Source organism: Macaca nemestrina, chromosome 13, assembly GCF_043159975.1.
Source record: "Macaca nemestrina isolate mMacNem1 chromosome 13, mMacNem.hap1, whole genome shotgun sequence".
NCBI classification, from domain to species: domain Eukaryota; kingdom Metazoa; phylum Chordata; class Mammalia; order Primates; family Cercopithecidae; genus Macaca; species Macaca nemestrina.
In genome coordinates, this window is record NC_092137.1 from 7,774,828 (window position 1) to 7,799,394 (window position 24,567).

The 24,567-nt window shown below is 40.1% G+C and overlaps 1 long non-coding RNA gene across 2 annotated transcripts in view; it reads right to left on the reverse strand.

The window, feature by feature from the left end:
- Positions 1 to 24,567, reverse strand: part of LOC105486538 (uncharacterized) — a 41,015-nt gene that overhangs the window by 10,962 nt on the left and 5,486 nt on the right. Inside the window, exons 3-5 of one of the 2 annotated variants that reach the window (XR_011611428.1) lie at positions 21,218 to 21,340; positions 19,776 to 19,858; positions 612 to 18,701 (exon numbers count right to left, since the gene is read on the reverse strand). This is a non-coding gene — a long non-coding RNA (uncharacterized lncRNA). Of the gene's footprint in view, positions 1 to 611; positions 18,702 to 19,775; positions 19,859 to 21,217; positions 21,341 to 24,567 lie in introns of those variants that run through there. The other variant, XR_011611429.1, reaches the window with a different exon arrangement.

Genomic DNA, 24,567 nt, shown 5'->3' on the forward strand with positions numbered 1-24,567 from the left:
TTCTTTGACTAAAAAGCATAAAAGCATCTTGCTTTGGCCACTTCCTCAAAACTTCACTCTGTTGTGAAGATCCCCAGGTAAATAAAAAGCTAATACAATTGGTATACTTTTCTCTTGTTTGTTAATCTGCCTGGTGTCAAATTTGGCTTCTAGATCCAGCCAAAGAGTTCATATAAGAGCTAACGGGAGGTTTGCAGTGATCACTGACTCCCCTTTACAGCAAAGAGCTAAACTAACAATCTTAAAGGTAATTATTTTTTTGAGACAAGGTCACTGTCTCTGTCACCCAGGCTAAGTACAGTGAGGTCATCTTGGCTCATTGCAGTCTTGACCTCCCAGGCTCAAGTGAACCTTCAGCCTCAACCTCCTCAGTAGCTGGGAACACCAGCACGTGCCACCAAGCCCAGCTAATTTTTGCATTTTTTTGTAGACATGAGGTTTTGCCATGCTGCCCAGGCTGGTCTTCAACTCCTAGACTCAAGCAATGCACCTGTCTCAGCCTCCCAAAGTGCTGAGATCACAGGTGTGAGACACTATGTTAGTCCATTTTAACACTGTTGATAAAGACATACCCGAGACTGGGAAGAAAAAGAAGTTTAATTGGACTTATAGTTCCACATGGCAGGGAAGGCCTCAGAATCATGGCAGGAGGCAAAAGTCACTTCTTACATGGTGGGGGCAAGAGAAAATAAGGAAGAAGCTAAAGCAGAAACCCCTGATAAACCCATCAGATCTTCTGAGACATATTCACTATCATGAGAATAGCACAGGGAAGACTGGCCCTCGTGATTCAATTACCTCCCACTGGGTCCCTCCCACAATGTGGGAATTCTGGGAGATAAAATTCAAGATGAGATTTGGGTGGGGACACAATCAAACCATAACATTCCACCCTGCTCCCCACAAGACTTATGTCCTCACATTTCAAAACTAATCATGCCTTCCCAACAGTCCCCAAAATTCTTAAATCATTTCAGCATTAACTCAAAAGTCCACAGTCCAAAGTCTCATCTGAGACAAGGCAAGTCCCTTCCACCTATGAGCCTGTAAAATCAAAAGCAAGTTAGTTATTTCCTAGATACAGTGGGAGTACAGACATTAGGTAAAAATTCAACCATTCCAAATGGGAGAAATTGTCCAAAACAAAGGGGTTATAGGGCCCATGCAAGTCTAAAATTCAGTGGGGCAGTCAAACCTTAAAACTCCAAAATGATCTGCTTTGACTCCATGTCTCACATCCAGGTCACGATGATGCAGGAGGTGGGTTCCCATGGTCTTGGACAGCTCTGGCCTTGTGGATTTGCAGGGTACAGCCTCCCTCCTGGCTGCTGTCATGGGCTGCCGTTGAGTGTCTGCAGTTTTTGCAGGAGCACAGTGCAAGCTGTTGGTGGATCTACCATTCTGGGGTCTGGAGGATGGTGGTCCTCTTTTCACATCTCCACTAGGCAGTGCCCCAGTGTGGGGATTCCGACTCCACATTTCCCTTCTGCACTGCCCTAGCATTGGTTCACTGTGAGAGCCTCTCCCCTGCAGCAAACTTCTGCCTCCAGGCGTTTCCATACATCTTCTGAAATCTAGGCAGAGGTTCCCAAACCTCAATTCTTTACTTCTGTGAGCCCGCAGGTTCAACAGCAGATGGAAGCTGCCAAGGCTTGGAGCTAGCGCCATCTAAAGCCCTGGCCTGACCTCTACATTGGCCCCTTTCGGCCATGGTTGGAGCAGCTGGAACGTAGGACACCAAGTCCCTAGGCTGCACACAGCTCAGAGTCCCTGGGCCTGGCTCACGAAACCACCTTTTCCTCCTGGGTCTCTAGTCCTGCGTTGGGAGGGGCTGTCATGAAGACCTCTGACATGCTCTGGAGACATTTACCCCGTGGTCTTAGGGATTAACATTTGGCTCCTTGTAATTTATATAATTTCTGCAGCCGCTTAGATTTCTTCTCAGAAAATGGAATGTTCTACCACATTCTCATGCTGCAAATTTTCCAGACTTTTATGCTCTGTTTCCCTTATAAGGCTGAATGCCTTTAACAGCACCCAAGTAGCATTTTGAATGCTTTGCTGCTTAGAAATTTCTTCTGCCAGATACCCTAAATCATCTCTCTCAAGTTCAAAGTTCCACAAATCTCTAGGGCAGGAGCAAAATGCCACCAGTCTCTTTGCTAAAATAAAAAAAGAGTCACTTTTACTCCAGTTCCCAACAAGTTCCTCATCTCTATCTGAGACCACCTCAGCCTGGATCTTATTGTCCATATCATTATCAGCATTTTGGGCAAAGCCATTCAAAAAGTCTCTAGGAAGTTGCAAACTTTCCTATTTTCCTGTCCTCTTCTGAGCCCTTCACACTGTTCAAATCTCTGCCTGTTAACCAGTTCAAAAGTCACTTCCACATTTTTGGGTATCTTTTCAGCAACACTCCACTCTACTCATACAAAGTTTCTCTATTAGTCTGTTTTTACGCTGCTGATAAAGACATACCTGAGACTAGGAAGAAAAAGAGGTTTAATTGGAATTACAGTTCCACATGGCTGGGGAGGCCTCAGAATCGTGGTGGGAGGCTAAAGGCACTTCTTACATGGTGGTGGCAAGAGAAAGCAAGGAAGAAATTAAAGCAAAAACCCCTCATAAACCCACCAAATCTTGTAAGACTTAATTCACTATCATGAGAAAAGCATGGGAAAGAGCAGCTCCCATGATTCAATCACTTCCCCCTGGGTCCCTCCCACAACACATGGGAATTCTGGGAGATACAATTCAAGTTGAGATTTTGGTGGGGACATAGCCAAACCCTATCAGCCACCTGTCCTAGCCTTTAAAGGTAATTTTTAAAAAGAAGAAAATTTTAAATTATGCTTTATCCTGTGAACCAAAGAAATATGTTAATCTAAGAAGTATTAAAGAATTTGAACACTGTCCATATCATTTTTACCCCAAAACTGTATTTGCTAGGAAAATAAACGTTTCCCCAGTTTCACGAACACTTTAACAGGAAATACAACAGACAGAAAATTAGGGAGTGAGCCTCATCTACATTAAGCTTTTGCTCATATCTGTATTTTTTGTTTTGTTTTGATTTCAGGGAAACCGTTTTTGAAAGGGCAAAAGCTTAAAAAGAAAAAAAATAAGAAAGAGAAAAATGTTTCCAGTAGTGCACATATCCAGAGATACATTGGCAAGAAACAATACTCTGAATAAGGTCTAGGGAGAGCTAGCGAAAGTGGCTCCATTTATGAACTGCGTAGAAGCTGAAACTGCATATTTTCAAACAGATTGTCTCCACAAACCAAGATAACAGCTTGAATCAGGAGAGGGCTGCACTGACTCAGGGTTAGAGGTGTGAAGTGCAGGGGGGAGCACTGGAAGGCGGCCACAGCACATGGACCATGGGATGGATGGATGCCTTTTCCAGATCTACACGGGAGAGGGTGACATGTGACATTCACCACAGTGACTTTTTGGAAACAGCTCGTTTCATGGATTCTTAGCATTAAGAAAAAGTCAGAATTATGTTTACTTTAAATAGGGCATGTGCTTATTTCTCTCTCATTCCACGAGGTATTGTGTTCTCTTGATGCAGCAGGAAAGATACCCTGAAGGTCAGTGGTAAGAGACCCACATCACCATGGTTACCTCCAAGATTCCTTTCTTCTCTGCAAAAACACAAGTCATCAAAAACTTAAAAACCTTATATTGAGTCTAACCGAGGAGGAGAAATAAAATATTGTCAATATTTTTGACAACACATTCTCCATCTCCAGCTGTAAATTGTGTGCTTTCAAATACACTTTGGAAATGGTGTTACGGTGCCCTGTGACTGACTTGGCATGGAGTTGAGCTCTTAACATTTAGGAGGGGAAATAATATTAAATTGATAAATGGATGCTTTGAATTGTCTGCACTTCCTTATTTACATCTTTTCATTGATATTAAGGTTTGATGATATGCTTTATTCAAAGTGAGATCTAAGGGCTCTTCAAAGACTTATAGGGATTAAGAGCTCTTCTGATCATTGCCTCAGCAGAGGTCCAAACACTGGTAATACTTTTTTTTTTTTGAGACAGGGTCTCACTTTGTCACCCAGACTGGAATGCAGTGGCATGAACACAGCTCACTGCAGGCTCAACCCCCCAGGCTCAACCTATCTTCCCAGCTCAGCCTCCCGAGTAGCTTGGACTACTGGCATGTACCACCACATCCACCTAATTTTTGTATTTTTTGTAGGGTCAGGGGTCTCCCCATGTTTCCCAGGCTAGTCTTAAACTACTGAGCTCAAGCTATTCTCCCGCCTCAGCTTCCCAAAGTGCTGGGAGCACAGGTGTGAGATGCTGTTCCTGGATGGTAATGATTGTATTACTTTCTCTCTGTATGGCAACACCCGCTTCTTCATACCCCTCTTAATGGTCTTTATACACTTTAAGTTTGGTATCTTAGCCATGCACAAACATGGCTTCTCTCTCCAACTCTCTTTAGTACTCTTTGATGAAAGAACGGTGGTGTGAATTGCATTTGTATCCTTTTTAGTGTGTCTAACACAGTGTTCATATAATGAACTCTCAATAATTATTTATAGAGTGAATGAATAAATGAACAATATAAATGATGTCACCAGTGCTAGAAAGGTATAATCTGTTAACTTAGACATATCTCAACAAGTTATTAATTTTTATATTCACTGAGACAAATTAAGAAAAAGTAGTCGATATTTGCATGCTTGGAAGAGTTTAATTCTGGTGACTTTTCGAAACGGAAATTTTGTAAGTGCCAATAAATAGCATTTACATTATTTGTTGTGCTCTACAATTTCGTCATGATAATAAAATATTGTTTGGATATAAAAAAGATCTGACTAAACTAGCCTGGGTGGTGTCCAAACCATCTGTTTAGGTCCAAAAAACACTTGTAGGGAATAAATATGTCTATAATGAGCTTGTGACTTTTAGATTTGAAACCTTAAGTGCAGAACTCAATAACAGTCCTCAGATGGCAGCTCTCAGAGATATCTACCAAGGAAGAAAACAGACAAGTTACCATTGCTAGTTAGATGCCTTTGCCAAGAAAGCGGAAGCATGGAAATGTAGGTCACAGATGGAATTCCATTATTTCATGGCTATGGTGTCCTAAGCACAAATCTGAAAACCACACCTGGCTGAGTTCCGATCAGAAGGAGCACCCATGTCCCCCTCTGTGGGGCTTGGCCCGCTCTCAAGCGTGGCCCTCTTCCCTCTCATGGATAGGCAGGAACGATTTTCTTAATCTTTACTTTGTCTAACATTATTTATATCTTCCACTGCAAGCCAGGCACTGTGCACATTGTTGGTGGTTCAGCAGCAAACCAGATAAACTTGAATCTTCCCTCCACGGAGATTTTTGCAGAATGAACACAGTTTTTGGAATCAAATGCAGATCTGAATACAACTCTTTCTACCCGAGAGTAAAGCAGACACATAGGATCTCTGACACATCAATAAAATACTTATATCCAAAAAGAATCATGCAATGAGAACAGCAGAATTTACAAAATCTCTGCTAAAAGGATACTGCTAGGATGTAGGCAAGATAAGGAATATGCATGGTCAACAAGGAGAGAAAAATATGACAGAGATCAGAGTCACATGGATGAAAAGACACAATTACTCAGTGAAACCAAATTTGCTTAGGCCCCCTCAAAAATGAAGAAGGCCCTTCACCTACTCAAAGATGAGGAGAAATATGTTCTCTGCTATGTTAAAATAAATGCAAGAAAAACTTTATCCATTTCTAAGTGCTTGTGTGTGTGCGTCTGTGTCTGTGTGTGAGATAAAAGTTAACCCCATTTCAAAACCTGCCAGCTACATACAGATGAACTGTATTCTAAATACTGTTGTAAAAATCACTGTTTAAATAAAAGCTTTTCAAAGAGAAAAATAAATAATGCTATGGGACTACATTGAAAAACATGAGTTTTCTTATGGATTTCAAGTTCATTGCTCCCATCAAAATCCATGCCAGCAGAGGCATGAGAGCCAGCCACAGTGACCCAGAGTCACTCTTCTCATTAAGAAGAATCAGGGGAGTTGTTCCATTCAGGCTACAGATGACCACAGTTATCAAACGAATGCCAGACAATTTCCAAGCCAGCTGACACGCTCTTTGTTCACAGTAATTCAACTATTGACCGAGAGCCTACAATGGGCAAGGGAAGTGGCCCCTGCAAGTCTGGGAAGGCCGAGAGAACAGGATACCTGTGGCTTCTGCCTTCATGGAGCTTCAAGTCAAGAGGGGCAAAAAGGCTAAACAAAAATTCAGAGGCTTGTATGTTAGAAATATTTCACAAGGATAGAATACCTCATATGGGAGAAAGGAGGGTGGAACAAATTGAGAGGGGGTGGTCAGGGTCCAACTTGTGAAGACACCATTTTGGCAGAGATGAAAGTTTGAGGAGGAGAAAGAGCTAGGCAGAAGTGGCGGTGGTGATGGTGATGATCATTTCCTGTAGGAGGAAATACAGGTACAGATTCTTCTGCAGTTTGGTGTGTTTGAGGTTATACAAAACACATTCGGTGTCAGAAGAATGAAAAAGAATCAACACGATACCCACAAATGGCTCGTTCACCGCGTCCAATCTACCAAAGAAGAAAACGGGCAAGTTACCATGACTAGTTAGATGCCTTCGGCAAGAAAGTAGAAACATTAGAATGTAGGTCACAGATGGAATTCCATTATTTCATGTCTATCGTGTCCGAATCACAAATCTGAAAACCATACCATCCTTGAGCTGTAAAGGCTTTATGTCACTGCTTGGCAACAAGAGTCTTTCAGGCACTTAGGAATGGAAACCTTCCTAATTTACTTTCTGCCTTAGAAGCATCAAAAATAGTAAGAATAAATGACCCCCAACACTATAATCTTCTGAAATGAAATTAAATGAAAACATTATATACAAACGTGTAAATGCAGCATAATTAAAATGTTGTGAAGAAAAACTTTCATGTAGGTGAAAATTTTGGAAAGAAACAGTAAGCTTATAGTGGCGTTACAGTATTATTGGAGAATGGAACTTTTTTTGTAAACATTTCTTAAATGGTATTGTCCCCTTATTTTCTTTTTATTTAAATATTTTTTTTTTTTCTGGTTCTCAGAGGCGTGGAGCTGAATTACTTGAAGTTCTTGATTTATGGCATCCTCAGTGGCTCACGCATGGCTCATCTTTATTTGTTTTGTTTATTTGAATAATTTAAAATACACCTAATCTTCCGTTAGCCAAAGCAAAACTTTAGAACCTAACAAATAACCTACATTTAATTATATGGCCCCATCCCCTTCCCTTGCCTTCACCATTAGGTAATTATCTACTTGTATCTCAGGTTAATCTTTCTTTCCTTTTGTCCTTCTTTCCTTTCCTTTCCTTCCTCCCTTCCTTCCTTTTGAGGTCAATCTATTGCATCTCTAAGTACTGCTACAATGAATTGTTTTAAAAATCATGGTTGTTTTTAACTTTATAAAAGGGTATTATGACGGATGTAATCCTTCGAAACTTATTTTCTGCACTGAATATTATTTTGCTTAGATTGATCCATAATGTCTTACTGTATTCCACTGTGTGAATACACGAGAGTTTATTCATGCTCTGCACTTTCTGTTCATGAGTTCTATCCGGGTTTTTGCTATTGTGAATAGAACTCAAACGAATATCCTTGCATGTGTATTCTGTAGCTCTCAGACAACAATTACGAAAACGTAGGTTAACAAATGTTTAACTTTACATGAAAATACCAAACTGTTTTCCAAAATGGTTGCTCCAATTTATGGGCAATTTGAAAGGGATTCTGTGATTTCATAATCACTCCAATATTTGATATTTTCAAATTTTTTTCCTAAATAAATAGGAATAGAAGGAGATTCCATTTTCATATCTCTAGTTTTAATGATATTTGGCCTATTTATTTTCTCTTTTATGAAATGGCTATTCATCTTTTTTGCCCATTTTCTTCAAAAGTCAAAAGTTATCTGTGCTTTCTTTATTAATTTTGAAGAGCTCCTTTTATATACTGTGCTTGCTACTGATCCTTGTTAGTTTTGTCTTTTATAAATTCCTTCTGTCATTTGGTAATTTGTCATTTTACTATTTGTATTAGTCCATGCTTACATGGCTATATAGAACTACCTGAGACTGATAACGAACTACCTGAGACTGGGTAATTTATAAAGAAAAGAGGTTTAATTGGCTCATGGTTGTGCAGGTACCACAGGAAGCATGGCTGGGACGGCCTCAGGAAACGTGCAATAATGGCAGAAGGTGAAAGAGATGCAGGCACGTCCCACATGGCTGGAGCAGGAGGAATAGAGAGAATGGGGAAGTGCTGCACACTTTTAAACAACAAGATCTTATGAGAACTCATTCACTATCACAAGAACAGCAAGGGCTAAATAAACCTGTTCATGATCCAATTACCTCCCAACAGGCCCCTCCTCCAACATTGGAGAATATAATTCGACATGAGATTTGGATGGGAGACAAAGTCAAACCATATCACTATTTTACTTTATGTTGAAGAACAAAGTTAAACCTAGTGTGATACACTGAATTAATCTTTTTTCAATAAGCAAGCCATTTTGCATTGATTTAGATCAGTAGATCTAAATAATATCAATCTATATATTTTACTAGGAATTTTAAATTGTTTCTAAACATTTAAAACATTTAATTAAAATGGTGTTTAATTTGGAGTTTTTTTTTTCATTTTGTGAAGATGAAGATTCAATTTAATCTCTCCTTTTTTCTTTTCATAAGGATAATCATTTTTTCAATTTCATATATTGAACATATACTTCTTTCCCAATCTCAGATACCAGTTCCATATAAACTTCCATAAGTATGTGGGTCGTCTACTTGATCCATTGGTCAAATTGCCATCACTGTATGTGCATATAAATTTCCATATTAATTTTAAAATTTGCTCTTCGATGTCTGAAAAAGGCAAACTTTGAAGAGCTTTAGATTGGGGTTGCACTGAATATATAGCTCAATGTGAGGAGAATTGACTTGAGTAGTATTGAGGCTTTAGACAGATGAATACAGTACATCTTTCTATTCATTTAACATGTTCTTAATTTCTTCAGTAATGTTTTAGTTTTTAAAGTATGCAACTTGCATGAATTTAAAAAATGTATCCCTAACCATTTCATATTCTTATTCTATTATAAATGGTATTGCTTTTCTAAAATTCCATTTCCAATTATTTGTTGTTAATACCTGCAATGAAAATTGATTTCTGTATATTGTCTCCAGATTGTGTATTCTCACTAATTCACTTACTAGATCTAGCAGTAGATAAAATCTACCAGTTTTTTTGTAGATTTTCTGTAATCTGAAGAGTTAACTGATTAGTTCTAGTAACTTTCTTAGAAATTCCTCATAGGCTGTTTTGTTTTTGTTTTACACAGATGATTACATCAATTACAAATAAAGATATTTTTACTTTTTCCTATCTAATATGCACACCTTAATTTCTTTTCTTATCTTAGTACACTGGCTAGAACTCCAAGTGCAGTGTTGAATAAACGTAATGGGAATAAAGTTGTTGCTATTTTATCAATTTTAGTGAAAACATGTTCAGTCTTTCATCATTAAGAATGATTCTAGCTGTAGTTTGTCATTGTCATTTCTAGAAATTTTTGTGAGGTCGAGAGAGTGCCCTTCTATTCCTAGTTTTCTGAGAGTTTGTGTAATAAATTGATGTTGGAATTTGTTAAATATGTATTATTTTACATCTCTGTAGATTGTTCAAGTAAGTAGTTAGGCAGACATGAGCAGGGCAGGAGAGCATCCCTATCCAGGAGTGTCAGGCAACCATCAAGTGATGGTCAGGTGATTGCTAAATTTTGTCTCTAAAATGATAATTAGTCACAGCCAATGCCAGGGAAAGACAGTCTCCCAACAGAGAGAAAATACCTGAAACTGGTGATCAGCAGCTTCCAGAGAAGCTCTCAGGAGTTGAGTGAGTGGGTTCAAGCATGCACACTAAGTGGCAAAACGGTGAAGCTTAATTGGTATATGATATTCGTCTAAGAACGCTCAACTGGTAAGGGAAAAATGCCTCAAGCGAGTATATACACAACTGCAGTAAACACACTGCATGTGCAGCCCCTCCCAAGGGCTGGCAGGCCACTGAGCATATGGACAGCCTGCCCCAAGGGAAAAAGGGAGTAGAAACACAAACCCCAGAACCAAGCCAGTGTATAAAACCCCAAGTCCAGTGTTGAATGAGACACTTGAATCTTTCAAGTCACCCACTTGGCCATCTTCCAAGTGTACTTTGCTTCCTTTCATTCCTGCTCTAAAACTTTTTAATTAACTCTGTCTCCTGCTCTGAAACTTGCAGTCTCTCTCTCTGCCTTAAACCTACTTCTGCCCCTTAGCTGAATTCTTTTCTCTGAGGAGACAAAGATTGAATTTGCCACAGACCCATACGCATTCACTGCTGATAACTAGATGACAATGTAATTTTTTTTCTTTATTCTGTTAATATGGTGAAGTGAATTAATTGGTTTTCCAATGTAAAGCCAACCTTGCATTTTTGGGATGATTCTCACTTGGCCATGATATATTTCTATATTGCTTATCTTTATTTGCTAATATTTTGTTGAGGTTATTGTATCTATGCACATGAAAGTGGTTCATCTATAGATTTGGCTTTGTAATGCCATTTTTATAGTCAGCTACAGAAACAGTCGAACTCCTCAGCCAAAGCATCACTGGATGTGAAGACTGGTGATGCTACACACACCGAAACATTACAGAAAGGCTTATTATATACACGATAGGCTTATCTGAGGTGAGCAGGGAAGACCTTTAATACAGATCTAGTGCCAAAGGATAAAATGCCCAGGTTTTCTTTTCAGTTTGTCAAAATGTGGGGCGCAAAGAGAAAGTCAAGAGGGGGGATTTAAAAGCCGTCGCAAACATCAAAAACTCAAGTAAGACTCATTACAGTCTTTGTCTGGCTTTGCTATTAAAATAATCTGACCTCACAAAGTGAGACAAGTATCCTATACTCTAATTACTGCAAAAGGCTGTGTGAAATGTGTACTATTTCTTTAAACATACTACCAAATTCACCAGTGAAGCCATCTGGGCATAGAGATTGGGAAGGTTTAACTGAAATTTTAATGTGAGAGAAACAGGGTTTTTCAGATTTTCTCTGTCTTATTTTTTTCCAGTTTTGATAATTTGAATCTTTCAACAAATGTGTCCATTTCATCCTTTTGTCAAATTTATTGGCAGAAAGTATAAGTAATATGATTTTTTTTAATAGCTGTAGGATTTACAGCATTATTTCAACTTCATCCTATTACAAATATTTTGGGTACTCTATTTTCTTGGTCAGTCTAGTTAAAGGTTTATAAATTTTACTCTTACGGTTTTTCAAAAAACAACTTTGGATTTTATTGATTTTAAACAATTATTAATTTGCTATTTCACTGATCTTCTTTCTTTTTGTTATACTATTTCTGCCTTTTGGGGGTTTAAATTGTTCTTCTTTCTCTGGATTCTTAAGTGACAGCATGAAGCTTCATCTTAGGGTTAGTTCTATTAATTATTTTTCTCCTTAATATAAGCCTAATTTTTGTGCTTTTTGGCATGTAACTTTTCTTTTTATTGCACACTGTGTAGATGATACATAGTAAAAAATCTAGATTGTGTTGTGTTTCTTCAAGGAAGGAAAATTGGTTTTGCTTTTAATCTTGCAACTAAATTTTGTTCTATTCATACTAATTGTTGTTTTATCCTTTTAGGGATAGCTTATTTTGGTTATGCTCTGTATTTGAGGATATGGTTCTTTCTTCAGAATATGGTATAGACCTTTATCTTAAGAAATGACTTTATTAAGGTCTCCACTGAATGCCTGAGGTTCCCAGCAAAGTCTCTCTGCTCAGGCCGGGTTGGAGCTCCAAGTCTTCCATTACTTCACAACATACAGCTGTAAATTAGCTGTAAGCAATAGAGTAACCAATTTCTTTCTGGCCTTGTTATACTTTGTTGACACCTGATCAGGACCTGAAGTGAACCCCCATGCAGAATTCTGCCCCACTGCCAACATCATATGGCGCTCTCTCTTCTTTAACACCTAAGTCCACAAGTTCCAGCCACATCAACACCCTGGAACTCCAGTCTTCACCCCTTCAGTTCAATGACATCACTGCTCACTGTGGGCTCCACCTGTCTGCAACTTGGTAGGGAAAGGTACCTATGGAAGGCCCTAGTCAGGAAGCCAGAAAAAATACAGAGCTCACCATTCTGATCCTTCTATTGTATAATGCTTGGGAATAATATTACATAGTTTGCTTCATGTAGTTTTTCCAATGTTATGGCTGTTTACGAAGAATAAATCCAGTGCCAGTTAAAACATCTTTGACTACCCTGCTTCTCCAAGCCCTTCACCCTTCTTTATAAAATATACAATCATGTTAATGAGTGCTGTGGAAAGACTTTTAGGATTTTTCTGGGATTGTGTCGAACTTATCAACCAATTTGGAGATAATGACATCTTCACAATATTAAGTTGGGTATATCTCTCGATTTATTTAAATTTCCATTAGTAGTTCTTTGTTTTATACATAATTTCTAAACATTATAATGTGCTTCCATTGCTACTATAACATACATATTATTTAATAGACCCTTACACAATTTAAAGATTCATAGAAAGATCAAATCAAATGTCCCCAAATAGTTATCTAATTATGTTTAACATTTTTGGTGACAGAGCTTACTATAGCTAATTTTATTGTCAAACAATAAATCTTGCTATGAAGTTTTTCCTTATCATGAGCCAAAATTTTTCTTCCTGAAGCTCTGTGTCCTAATTTTATTCTGACTTTAAACAAATACATCTAATTGCTAATATTATTACTCAGCTTATATCATTTGCAAATTACTTTTACAATTTTAAACTATTGTATAATTAGTCTTCACTAAAAAGTGGACATAAAGTAGAATTGGTACTATTTGTCCAATTTACGGGTAGAGAACATGGAAATCACAGAGTTAAAACATATTTCAGTTCTCACAGTCGGTTAGCTAGAACTTTGGCTCTCAATTCACTATTATTTCCATCAATGCCAAGTTTAGTTTATTTGAATCTATTCTATGGAGCAAGGTGCAAGGTCACAAGAAGGTAAGAAGCTGACATTAAACTTCCTAAACTTTTCTAAAACACATTTCTAGCTTACAAGTTGTAAGCATCTTTAAACTCCTTGGATATAATCAGGCTTGAACTGATGGTCTTGTAAAGGGAGCACTTCCTGTCTTGTACTCATTGGTGATCTACTTACTCAACCAGCAGAAAAGACTTACAAGATTCTCTAAACATTACCTGTCTCAGTAAATCCTAGGGGACTTTAGATGCAATCAGTAATTGGTGACACATTTAAGTTATTGGACTTATTCTTAAAAAGAATTTTGAATGTGTGAGAGTATATTGAAAATAAACTGAAGGAGGAAAGAGCATTAGCATTCATGAGCGGGCAAGAGTTTTGTGTGCTTTCTACTCATTCATCTAGCCAGCCCTGGGCAGTAGTTCGTATTATCTTTATTTTACAGATGAGGATTATGTGCTCAAGATCAAATTCTTTGACCTAGATATTCTGACACCATTTGGATTATTTTTTTCCTCAAATTTGCATGCCACAATGCACCAGAGAGATTTTTTAAAATATATTTAATAAATGACAAAAATACTGGAAACTTTTACCAAATTCCGGTCTTTTAGCAATAGCAAATAAACTCAGCAATTAGCTGATTGAACAAAAAGAAGAAAATGTAGAAGGGGCTAAAATGTATTTATTCATAATGTATCAGGGACTTTGCTAAAAGTTGTACACGTATTTATCATTGAAACACTACATGAACTTATAAAGCAGTTACTGATTTTATCTTCATTTTATAAATAAGAAAAACTGTGTTTTAGACAGTGTAATGGTTAATATTCAGTGCCAACTTGATTGGATTGAAGGATGCAAAGTATTCTTCCTGGGCGTGTCTGTGAGGGTGCTGCCAAAGGAGATGAACATTTGAGTCAGTAGGAGAGGCAGATCCTCCCTTAATCTGGGTGGGCACCATCTAATCAGCTGCCAGTGCAGCTGGGATAAAGCAGGCAGAGGAATGTGGAAAGACAAGACTGGCTGAGTCTTCTGGCCTCCATCTTTCTCCTATGCTGGATGCTTCCTGCCCTCAAACGTTGGACTCCAAGTTTTTCAGCTTTTGAACTCTTGGACTTACACCAGTGGTTTGCCTTGGGCCTTCAGCCACAGACTGAAGACTGCACTGTCAGCTTCCCTACTTCTGAGGTTTGAGACTCAGACTGGCTTCCTTGCTCGTCACCTTGCAGATGGCCTATTGTAGGACTTCACCTTGTGATCGTGTGAATCAATACTTCTTAATAAACTCCCTTTCATATATAAATCTGTCCTATTAGTCCTGTCTCTCTAGATAAGCCTAATACAGAGAGTAAGTAATTTTCTTCCAATTTTATGCCGCCAGCAGAAACAAGGGTGGCTAGGAGACACCGTCCTAAAACCGGCTCATTCTTAAGCCTTTGCTTTTGAAACAGGAGAAGTTCCCTTGTCCCTTTCGCAGGGCATGCAATGGAGGTATGAATTGCTTCTTGAATTCCCTCCTGCTAAAACCTCTCCGGGAATATATAGATGGGCAGGCTGTGGGGCTCCGACCCTACCGCAGTGTCTAGGGTTGAATGTTTACAGCTGAAGCCCCAGTGGGCATGTGCTACAGGGTGCTCTTTTAGTTTAGCCATGTATAGGTGGCTTGTGTAAACCAGCTCAATTAGACCCTCTACCTTGTCACAAGGACAGAAGGCTGTCTGCGTCCCTGGTTTTTGCCTTGGTGTACCAGAAGAATCAGATCCCATGTGGGCTTCGAGAATGAATGCAAACTTTTATTGAGTGGAAGTAGTTCTCAGCAGATGGCAGAGCCAGAAGGGAGATGCTTTTCCCCCTGGAGTTGGGTCACATGGTGGCCCCAGCTTTCCTCCGACCCTTGGGCAAACTCTGCCTCATCCTGCTGGTCAGTGACCTGATGGTGGGCTGGCATCTGCCGGTGTGCTCTTCCGCCAGTGTGCTCCCCTCGACATCCTCTCAACATCCAGCCACTTGTGTCTTCTTCCACTGATCTGCTCCTCTCAATGTCTAGCTACCTGTGTGTCAGCCTGCTAGGGTCTCAGGTTCTTACAGTCATAGGATAGGGGCGTGATCGGCCAGGGTGATCTTGGAAAATGCAACATTTGGGTGCAAAAGCGGAAGTGTCTGTCCTCACCTAGGTCTGTGGGGGTGCAGCCCTAGCCAGGAACCCCCTTTTCTCTACCCAGCACTTCCCTGTCCCCACTTCTGTATGACTGAAAGGGACCACACTCTTCCCTTCCCAGCAATCTCATATCAGTTTCACTTATGTACAAATATAGTAAAATACTGGGCCAGGAATAAACATGGATTAAGTAGAATAGGGTTAAGTTTTTTTGTCTTTCATTTTTAAGGGTCTTCTCTTCCACAGTATGTGTAAGACACCTCTGAAACATCCTAGTAAAGATAAAAATTATTTTACTAAACCTCTGCAACAAGTCTCTGAGATAGAAACATTTTTAACTCTAATTTATCGAATGTTTAGTGAGGCCTAGAGAAAATAATTACAACTTTCCCAAGAACACTGCATTAGTCCATTTACACACTGCTATAAAGGACTGCCTGAGACTGGGTAATTCATAAAAGAAAGAGGTGTAATTGACTTACAGTTCAGCATGGCTGAGGAGGCCTCAGGAAACTTACATTCATGGCAGAAGGCAAAGGGAGAGCAAGGAACCTTCTACAAAAAGCAGCAGGAAGGAGAATGAATGCAGAAGGAACTACCAAATACTTATAAAATGATCAGATCTTGTGAGAACTCACTCATTATGACGAGAACAGCATGAGGAAATCCACCCCTATGATTCAATTACCTCCCCCTAATCTCTCCCTTGACAGTTGGGGATTACAGGGATTATAATTCAAGATGAGATTTGAGTGGGGATGTGAAGCCTAACCATATTAAACACAAAATTAGGAAATGTATACCTGAGGGCCTAGCCTAGGTCTGAGGCCCCCATGGTGGCCAAGTCCTCCCCTCTGTCCTGTCCATCCTCCTCCTAATGGCCAGGCTATGATGCAAACACACACAGGTTTCAGTGAGGAAAAACATGTTGAGTTCCATGGTGATTGCTGGACCCAAAGCTCTTCACTTAGGAAATGCATAGTTGGGAGATTCATGGTCCCTCCTGCAGACTAATCATCTCACAGATAAAATGCACAGGTGCATTGGTGCTGGCTCATGTCTGCATTGATTTCCCAGAGGGGCTCATGCTCAAAAGTTGAGTAGAAAACGAGGACTTTAAGAGAGCTTAAAATTTAAAATACCCAAAGAAGCATTTCTGAAGCACATTAAGCTAAACAGCTCATTAGTTAGGACTCTGTCCTCTCAAAACACTGCAGAGATCCACACAGTGTTACCTTGGACAGCAGCTGCTTCCTGGAATCTTTATACTCTCACCACAACTCCTAAGCAGGAGGAAGAGACTTTTGGAATATTAGGGTAGAAAATGCAAGTGGAGATAATTAGTCAATTATTGTCCTGTGATGTGGTTTGGCTGTGTCCCTACCCAAATCTCATCTTGAATTGTAGCTCCTGTAATTCCCACATGTTAAGGCAGGGACCCAGTGGGAGGTAATTGAATCATGGGGGTGGGTCTTTCCTAGGCTGTTCTCATGATAGTAAATAAGTCTCACGAGATCTGATGGTTTTATAAAGGGCAGTTGCCCTGCACACGCTCTCTTGCCTGCCACCATGTAAGATGTGCCTTTGCTCTTCCTTTGCCTTCTGCCGTGATTGTGAGGCCTCCCCAGCCATGTGAAACTGTGAGTCCATTAAACCTCTTCCTTTATACATTACTCAATCTTGGGTATGTCTTTATTAGCAGCATGAGAACAGATTAATAATCCCATTTTTAAAATTTCATTATAAAAATAAGCTAACTGTTTAAGACCTGAGAATTACAAGGCTGAGTCAGTTTGGCCACACAGCCAGTTAGTGCAGGGCCAAGAACACAGAGGACCCTTGAACCCCTGCCCAGCTCTTTTTTGCCATCAGAATGCTTCCTTGTCATTTTACTGATGGACTTACCATTCCCCACATTAAACACTAGATTTTTCTTTTTCTGTGCAAAGTGTTCTCCGTTTGTCAGCTACATGCTAGTAAGTACCATGTTCCCTGTGTTTTTCCTCACCACCAGGAAGGGCCCCAGGAAGTTGTCCACCTTGAGCCCACATAACCTTGTGAGTAACTTAGACACACTCCACGTCAAGCTGCCTCAAGGGCACTTGGAGAGCTCTGGGAAGGCTGCGATGTGCACACCACGGGGAAGCTCTCAGAGGATATTGGCAGCAATTCAGTTGCCAACCAGCTGCAAAAAGCTTTAAAGGACAGTGTTGCATAAAAAATGAAAAATGTTGATTGAGGACATATTGCCCTTGATTGAATGCTGAAGGAAACCTGCTGGCAGAAAAATAGATGAGAAAGGGAGAGGGGAAGGGAAAAGGGGGGCAGGGAAAAATAGGTCTGCCCACTTTAGCAGCTGTGGAGAAAGCTGTTTGTCCACCCACAGTGAGCATCACATGGAGTGAGATGTCGTGCTGTCTACCAGAAATCCAGGCCCCCAAATTGCTAGGGATCTTACCATAGTTTGCCTTGGAACTTTTCAATGCTAAGAACTGTTCAAACCTTTGCTTTCCTAACTGGTTCCCATTCTATCCCATCGTTTCCAACTTTGCCAGAAGGCCTGAAGGGTAAGGCAGGAAGAGAGTGCGTATTTACAGCCTTTGAATGCAGACTTGGGGCTTTATAATCCAGTGACCATCGAAGATGTAACTTGGGTATCTTCTCGGAGACACTAGCAGCGATTCGATTTTATCATTTATTCCTGTGGGAGATCTGGCTCCCTACCAGCCAAGGATGGAGCTTTCTCTTACTTCCCAGAGTTGTAGAGCCAGTGGTTTTAAATGTGACTGTTCTGAGGATTCCTCTTTGCAGAGTTCAGTTACTCACCAATCATCACTGCCCAGGGAGGATGCGTTTCTGAGAAATATTCTAGATGTCTTGATTGAAAGAGGCTCCACTGTGATCTGAGCCAGATATAATGTTTCCCCTAAGAGGACTCATGCTAATCATCCAGCACAATGGTGTCCTCTAACTAGAATTAGCATCTGCTGGATCACTGACTGCATTTCCATAGAACACAGAACACAGCGGTCAAGATCCATGAAACATTGTCCACCTTCTAACTCCAAGCAGATACCAAGAAGGAGGCAACAGCAGGAATCCTGAGAAACAAAAGGAGTCCAAGGAGCTATGGGGGGAATTTTCCGTCTTTGGGGATGAGGATGTAAAGCATCAATTTATGTGAAACCTACTGCTTGATTGAAGACTAGATTTTTGAAAGGCATCCTGTAAATCACCCTGCCACACACATTGTTGGAAGGTAAGAGAGTTAGACACAATGCTGACACTGCAAACAATTGAGTATTTCAGAGTCTTCATCTCATAATTAGTACGGTAGTAATCAATATGACTGATATAAAAAGAATTAGATATAGGTCTGTTTTTCTGACGTCTTGTGGAGTTTCTGTAAGGCAATATTAATTTAAAATGTGTAAGGTATTGATATTGTACGATCCTTTGTTGGTAAATGTGAGAAATTCCATAGATAACGCTTGATGATCGAGCCCCCTCATTGTACACTATAGGAACATAGAACCAAATAATACTACAGATAAATGTTCGTTGTATTAATAACTTCACAAAAGGATACAACTTTTCTGGAGGGATATCAACAGGGCAAAGGCCTGTAATCTATCAATTCTACTTTTAGGAATATATCATAAGGTAAATGTGTGGTTGGTTATTCAATTTAAGTAAAATTATGCTCAACAAACTTTCTTTTACCAAAAAAAATTTGTTTCTTTTTTGTTGTTGTTTTTTGTTTTTTGAGATAGGTTCTTGCTCTGTTGCCAGGCTGGAGTGCAGGGGCTCTATCTCAGCTCACTGCAACCTCTACCTCCCAGGTTCAAACAATTCTCCTGCCTCATCCTCCCAAGTTGCTGGGACTATAGGCATGTACCACCATGCCAAGCTAATTTTTGTATTTTTAGTAGGGGCAGGATTTCAGCATACTGGCCAGAATGGTTTTGATCTCTTGACCTCATGATCCACCCACCTCAGCCTCCCAAAGTGCTAAAATAAGAGAAAACTTTAAACAACCCAGAATGTTTAGTAACAGAGGTCTAGTTCAATAAAACTGATCAACCATGTAGTACAACACTATGTGGACTTAAAAATGATATTGTAGAAGAACATTTATCCACATGAAAATACATTTTTAAAAGTTTGGTGAAAAAGTCAGACAAATATCTAAATGGCATGTTCAGCATAGAATATTTTTGATAATTGAAACATAAGCATACACAAATATTCTGCAAGTATATTAATATTTTTTAAATGTTAACATCAGTTTTTTGAATAAAGCAAGAGATGTTTTTAAAATATTTATTTGTATTTAAATTTTGCACTTATTCTAAAATGAATGCTCACTACTCATGTAATAAGAAAGTAATGACAAAAATAGTAAAAAAAAAAAAAAAAAAGGCCTCCATAAATTACATGTAATTTAATAATGAAAACCTAGTTAGCTACTACCTACCAGGCCCTATATGGGCAGGCAGAGTGGAAGGTTCAAAGGAGAATTGATCAGTTCTGCTCTCCAAGCACTCATGATTCTGAGAACTAGAACAAAACAAGGAAGCAAAGGATGAGAAACCAAATTTTCTAAGAGCATCAGTTTCTTAAAGTCGATATCATGGGGATATCGTTGAGCCCGTGTTCCATTTCCTTATGTCTAATACTTTCAGATTGGAGAAAAGCCTGGCCAACATGGTGAAACCTTGTCTTTATGAAAAATACAAAAATTACTGGGCATGGTGGCAGGTGCCTGTAATCCCAGATGCTTGGGAGGCTGAGGCAGAAGAATCACTTGAACCCAGGAGGTGGAGGTTGCAGGGAGCCAAGATTGTGCAACTGCACTCCAGCCTAAGAGACATAGTGAGACTCTGTCTCAAAAGAAAAAAAAAGTTTCAGAATATATCTAGGCAGAGATTCACCAGCTGTCACCTATATAGTGACCAGGACAGCATTAGATGTCCCAGTTTACCTGTAATGAACTGAGGTTCTTCCAGGCAATTATTTCAGAGCCTTAAGATTCCTGTGTCCTTCTTCCCGGCCTACCCTTTCTCCTCTAAATATTCCACAGCTTACTCCAATGTCTTCCCGTAGGTCTCTGATCAAATATCAATTATCGGAGAGGCCCTCTCTGACCTCTCTCTAAAATAGCTTCAACCCACCCCAGCCACACCACACCCCATCATCTGATGTATGTGTGAGTGTGTGTGTGTGTGTGTGTGTGTGTAAAGGCTTTGTCTGTTTTGTTTATTGCTTTAGCTCAGGCATCCGGAATGTGGCAGGCACTCACATCAATTTTTGGTAAATTAATGAATAATTCCACTGCTCCTAAGCTAAAGTGAAATACATATTCTAACACCAAGATTAGTTTTAAGTTCATATCTCTAGTGTTCAGAAGGGGTATGGAGAGGAAAAAAAAAACCATGAAGAACTCTAACCTATTCCTAATAAACATGACATCTTTTTTTTTTTTTTTTACTTTAAACAGTGTGGTTCTCTAGGTAGTTTGGAGCACTGTGTTCCCTGGGCTAGTGGCATTAGTATAATTCCCATTTGGGACAGTTGCATTCAACTTAAGGCTGGTGTCAATCGATGATGGGTGCCGCAGCTCCAGAACCTCTACAAACGATGCGTGGAAGCCCAGGGGGGACTATCGCCATCATCATCTAAGTGAATGCACCTCCAATCCCTTAGATCAGCATTGGGGATGTTTATCACTCGGTCCAGTGGTAAATATAAACACATGGGAGAGTTTGAATGGCAAAAAAAAAAAAAAAAAAAGTAGCACTTTGGGAGGCCGAGGCCGGCAGATCACCTGAGGTCAGGAGTTCGAGACCAGCCTGACCAACATGGTGAAACCCCGTCTCTACAAAAAATACAAAATTAGCAAGGTGTGGTGGCACATACCTGTAATCCCAGCTACTCGGGAGGCTGAGGCAGGAGAATCGCTTTAACCCGGGAGACAGAGGTTACAGTGAGTCGTGATTGCGCCATTGCACTCCAGCCTGGGCAACAAGAATGAAACGCTGTCTAAAAAAATAAGAGAGAGAGAGAGAGAGAGAGAGAGAGAGAGAGAGAGAGAGAGAGAGAGAAAAGTCACCCATACAACAACCAAGTCGTTTAAATTCATGGTTTTTCTTGGATCAGAGTTATCATCTTCACACACGGGGAGACAGGCCCGTATAAGACAATTGGTTTCAGCTCTCCAGCACCCTTGGAGTTGATGGAGCTCTCTCCAATCCTAAGCCATCCATCTTACCAATGTATCCTATCATTGTGGAAACCTTCCAGATTATGGGGGTCTTCCCTATGTTGAAGCTGAGGCACTCACTTTGCAACAAGTAACCCTCAAGTGACTCCCCAAAGATGCAATGGTATTATATGGTATTATTGGTTTGCTATAAAGTCACTCCGGTGACTTTAAGTGGTATGACTGCTTAGAGCATTTACAGAATTTATAGTCAGGGTTATTTCCCCTGGAAGAACAATATAAGGTGAGATGTTTAAGAGCAGAGACTGTTTCGTTAATGTCTGTGTCACCTGTAAGCAGCAAAATACTTGCCACGTAGAATTCTTCTCAATGATACTGGTGTGTTTGCTAAAAAAAACTAAATCGCTGATTGAGGGTTCCAGTCATGACATTTGCATTTTAAATCTGCAGTGCTGTGATGTTGTCCAGCCTCCTACATGCAGTGGCACTTCTCATTTAATGACTCTGTAAATTCTTTATTTAATGACTTTTAAATTCTTTACTGTTGTAACCTACAATAAGTAACATGGAATGAGCCCCTAGAGTACAGCCTGGCACGTAGGCTCCTGATTTGAGGATGCCCAGTGCTGCCCAGGCCCTGTGGGCTGGACAAGGGAAGGGGATGTGAGGGCTGCACTCTCAGCCCCTCCAGTCTGGCGGGAGAAATAGTGAAACTGTGCTGCCATGTCACTGCTATCCATACTCTAAGACAACTTCAAGTACTTCAGCTGAGATGAGGTAAAGGGTGAAGGTTGAGGTCAAAATACAGCTAAGTAACAGCGCAGAACAGAAATACAAAGGCAGGGAGACAAAAGCATGGATTGATCCAGTTGGCTGCTCAGTTCCATGCCAAGGGATGAACAGGTGTCTATCTAGAAGCAAACTCTTAAATAAGAAAAGACCTACCTTAGAAACATAGTCACATCTCCTCCACTTGCTAAATGATGTGGACTGTGGCATGTCACTGAGCCTCCATTTCTGACTTTATCATTAGGGCTATGAATATCAAATGAATTAATACACATGAATGGATTTTGTCGGCAGTAAAACAGTATTCAAATCTATTATGCCCTCGATATGTGGAAGGAGGACCACTTTCACCAACATAACAAAAACTGGTGTTACCAATTTGTGACATATGAAGCATGCAGGAATAAAATCAGAGGTGTGTCAAAGTCAGCTCCCACCAGTTCCAGAGAGCTGACTGTATCCATCTACTCCCAAATCAGCCTTCAGTGATCTAATGAGGGTAGTTTGCCCTTGGCCACAGTGAGAGTGTTTACACCATAAAATTTGGAAAATGCTACAAATCAGGACCTCTTTATTCTCCTCTGAGAGAGGCTGTTAAAACTTTACCAACACAAGACTGGACAAAATGTCTGTTTTTTCCAGTTAATCTTTCTCGTATCTGATAAGGATAAGATTTTTTTCTATTTGTTTCACACTAGCCCTTTCAGACACCAGCATTTCCCTGGATTAGCAAAACAATCAGCATTCACAAGAGGAGAGAGACTGAGGGGGAAAAAAAAAGGTTCTAAATCTGAAGCCTGTGTCCATCTTTCTTAGAGGAATTTAAATTCCAAGGCCTATATATTCTTCAATTCCATATGGTACCATGAGGTCTCAGTAAATATCACTCAATGGCTCCGATTTAGTAACACTGTCACACACACACACACACACATACACACGCACACACACACGAGTCATCTGCCATCTGCTGGACTTCATGTGAGAGTCGGTAGTTTCAGTCAATGGAATGGTGCTCATAGACACGAACCTCTAACCTGATTGAGATAGTTTGAGTCAATAACTTCTTCCTGATTGTTGAAAGATTAATAACACCTTTATATTCTTAAAAGTGGCATCAACTATAAGCTATGTTAAAAATCAAGTTTTCTGTGTGTTGGTTCCTCTCAAAGATGCATTCCATTGCAGAAGGGGTTTATGTACCTCCTAAGAGTACGGGGCGAGAGCAGGTGCAAGCCAAAGGGAAGTGTCAGAAATGTGTTCCCTACTCATCGTGCCCTCAAACAGGGCCAGTGACAGTAACAGACACTATCTGTTTCATGCACTTACTCTAGATCTGGTACCTGAAACCACAGTCCTGAAAGTAGCCAAGTACAGCTATGCCTGAAGCCAGGAAGTGTGGTTTCCACAGTGAGGAAGATTTGCGTTGTGAAGCAGATGTCAGATAGAAAAAGGAAAACAGGAATAGGAAGACATTGTAAGAATTTTTGGGTGATTTCTGACCTGCTCACTTTCCATCAGGGCATCCCAGGGTTTTTTGCCTTCTCAATTTTGAACAGCATAGCATTTAAATGATCATTTTTGTTTCTCCCCGCTGCTCCCCAATCTAAACAACAAAAGAAGGAATTTAACCTCATATCCTCGCTCTGAAATTAGCTCTATTGTCAAAAGATGACAGCTGTATCCTGATTTCAAGAATTTCATGTTGGAATAAAACAGCATTTTTGAAACCATTGTGTTATTTCAAACAGATCTGTAATGGTCCCTCAGCAAACCATTTTCAGAAGACTTGGGTAAGTAAGATAAAAAGACACCATTTCTGAAGAGTTGCTTTTATGGGCTAGGTCAGAGTGCTCTCTTTCCATGTTGTTCATTCCCAGTTGAATTTCCTAATAGTCTATCTCCTCAGCTAACAGATGCCCAGCCTCATGTCGGAACCAGATCGCGCCACTGCTGAGATTCCATCCAGTTCCTTTCTTATTGAGCCGTTTCCCTAGCAGATGGTGCAATGCTGCAGGCATACTCCTTCCTGTTAATTACCAGCCTTCGCTACAGATGGAAATGTCAGTCAGCCTCACAGGTCCTGGTTCCTGCCATTGCCTCAGTCCCTAGCCCTCTACCTAGGCAAGATGCTGCCAACACACACCATGTGTTTTGTGACTGCTGACTAGGCAGGCAACAAAAAACAACTTACTTCATGAATATTCATGGCGGAATGTTTAAAGTTCTGTTCATCTGTGATGCTTATAGATCCGCT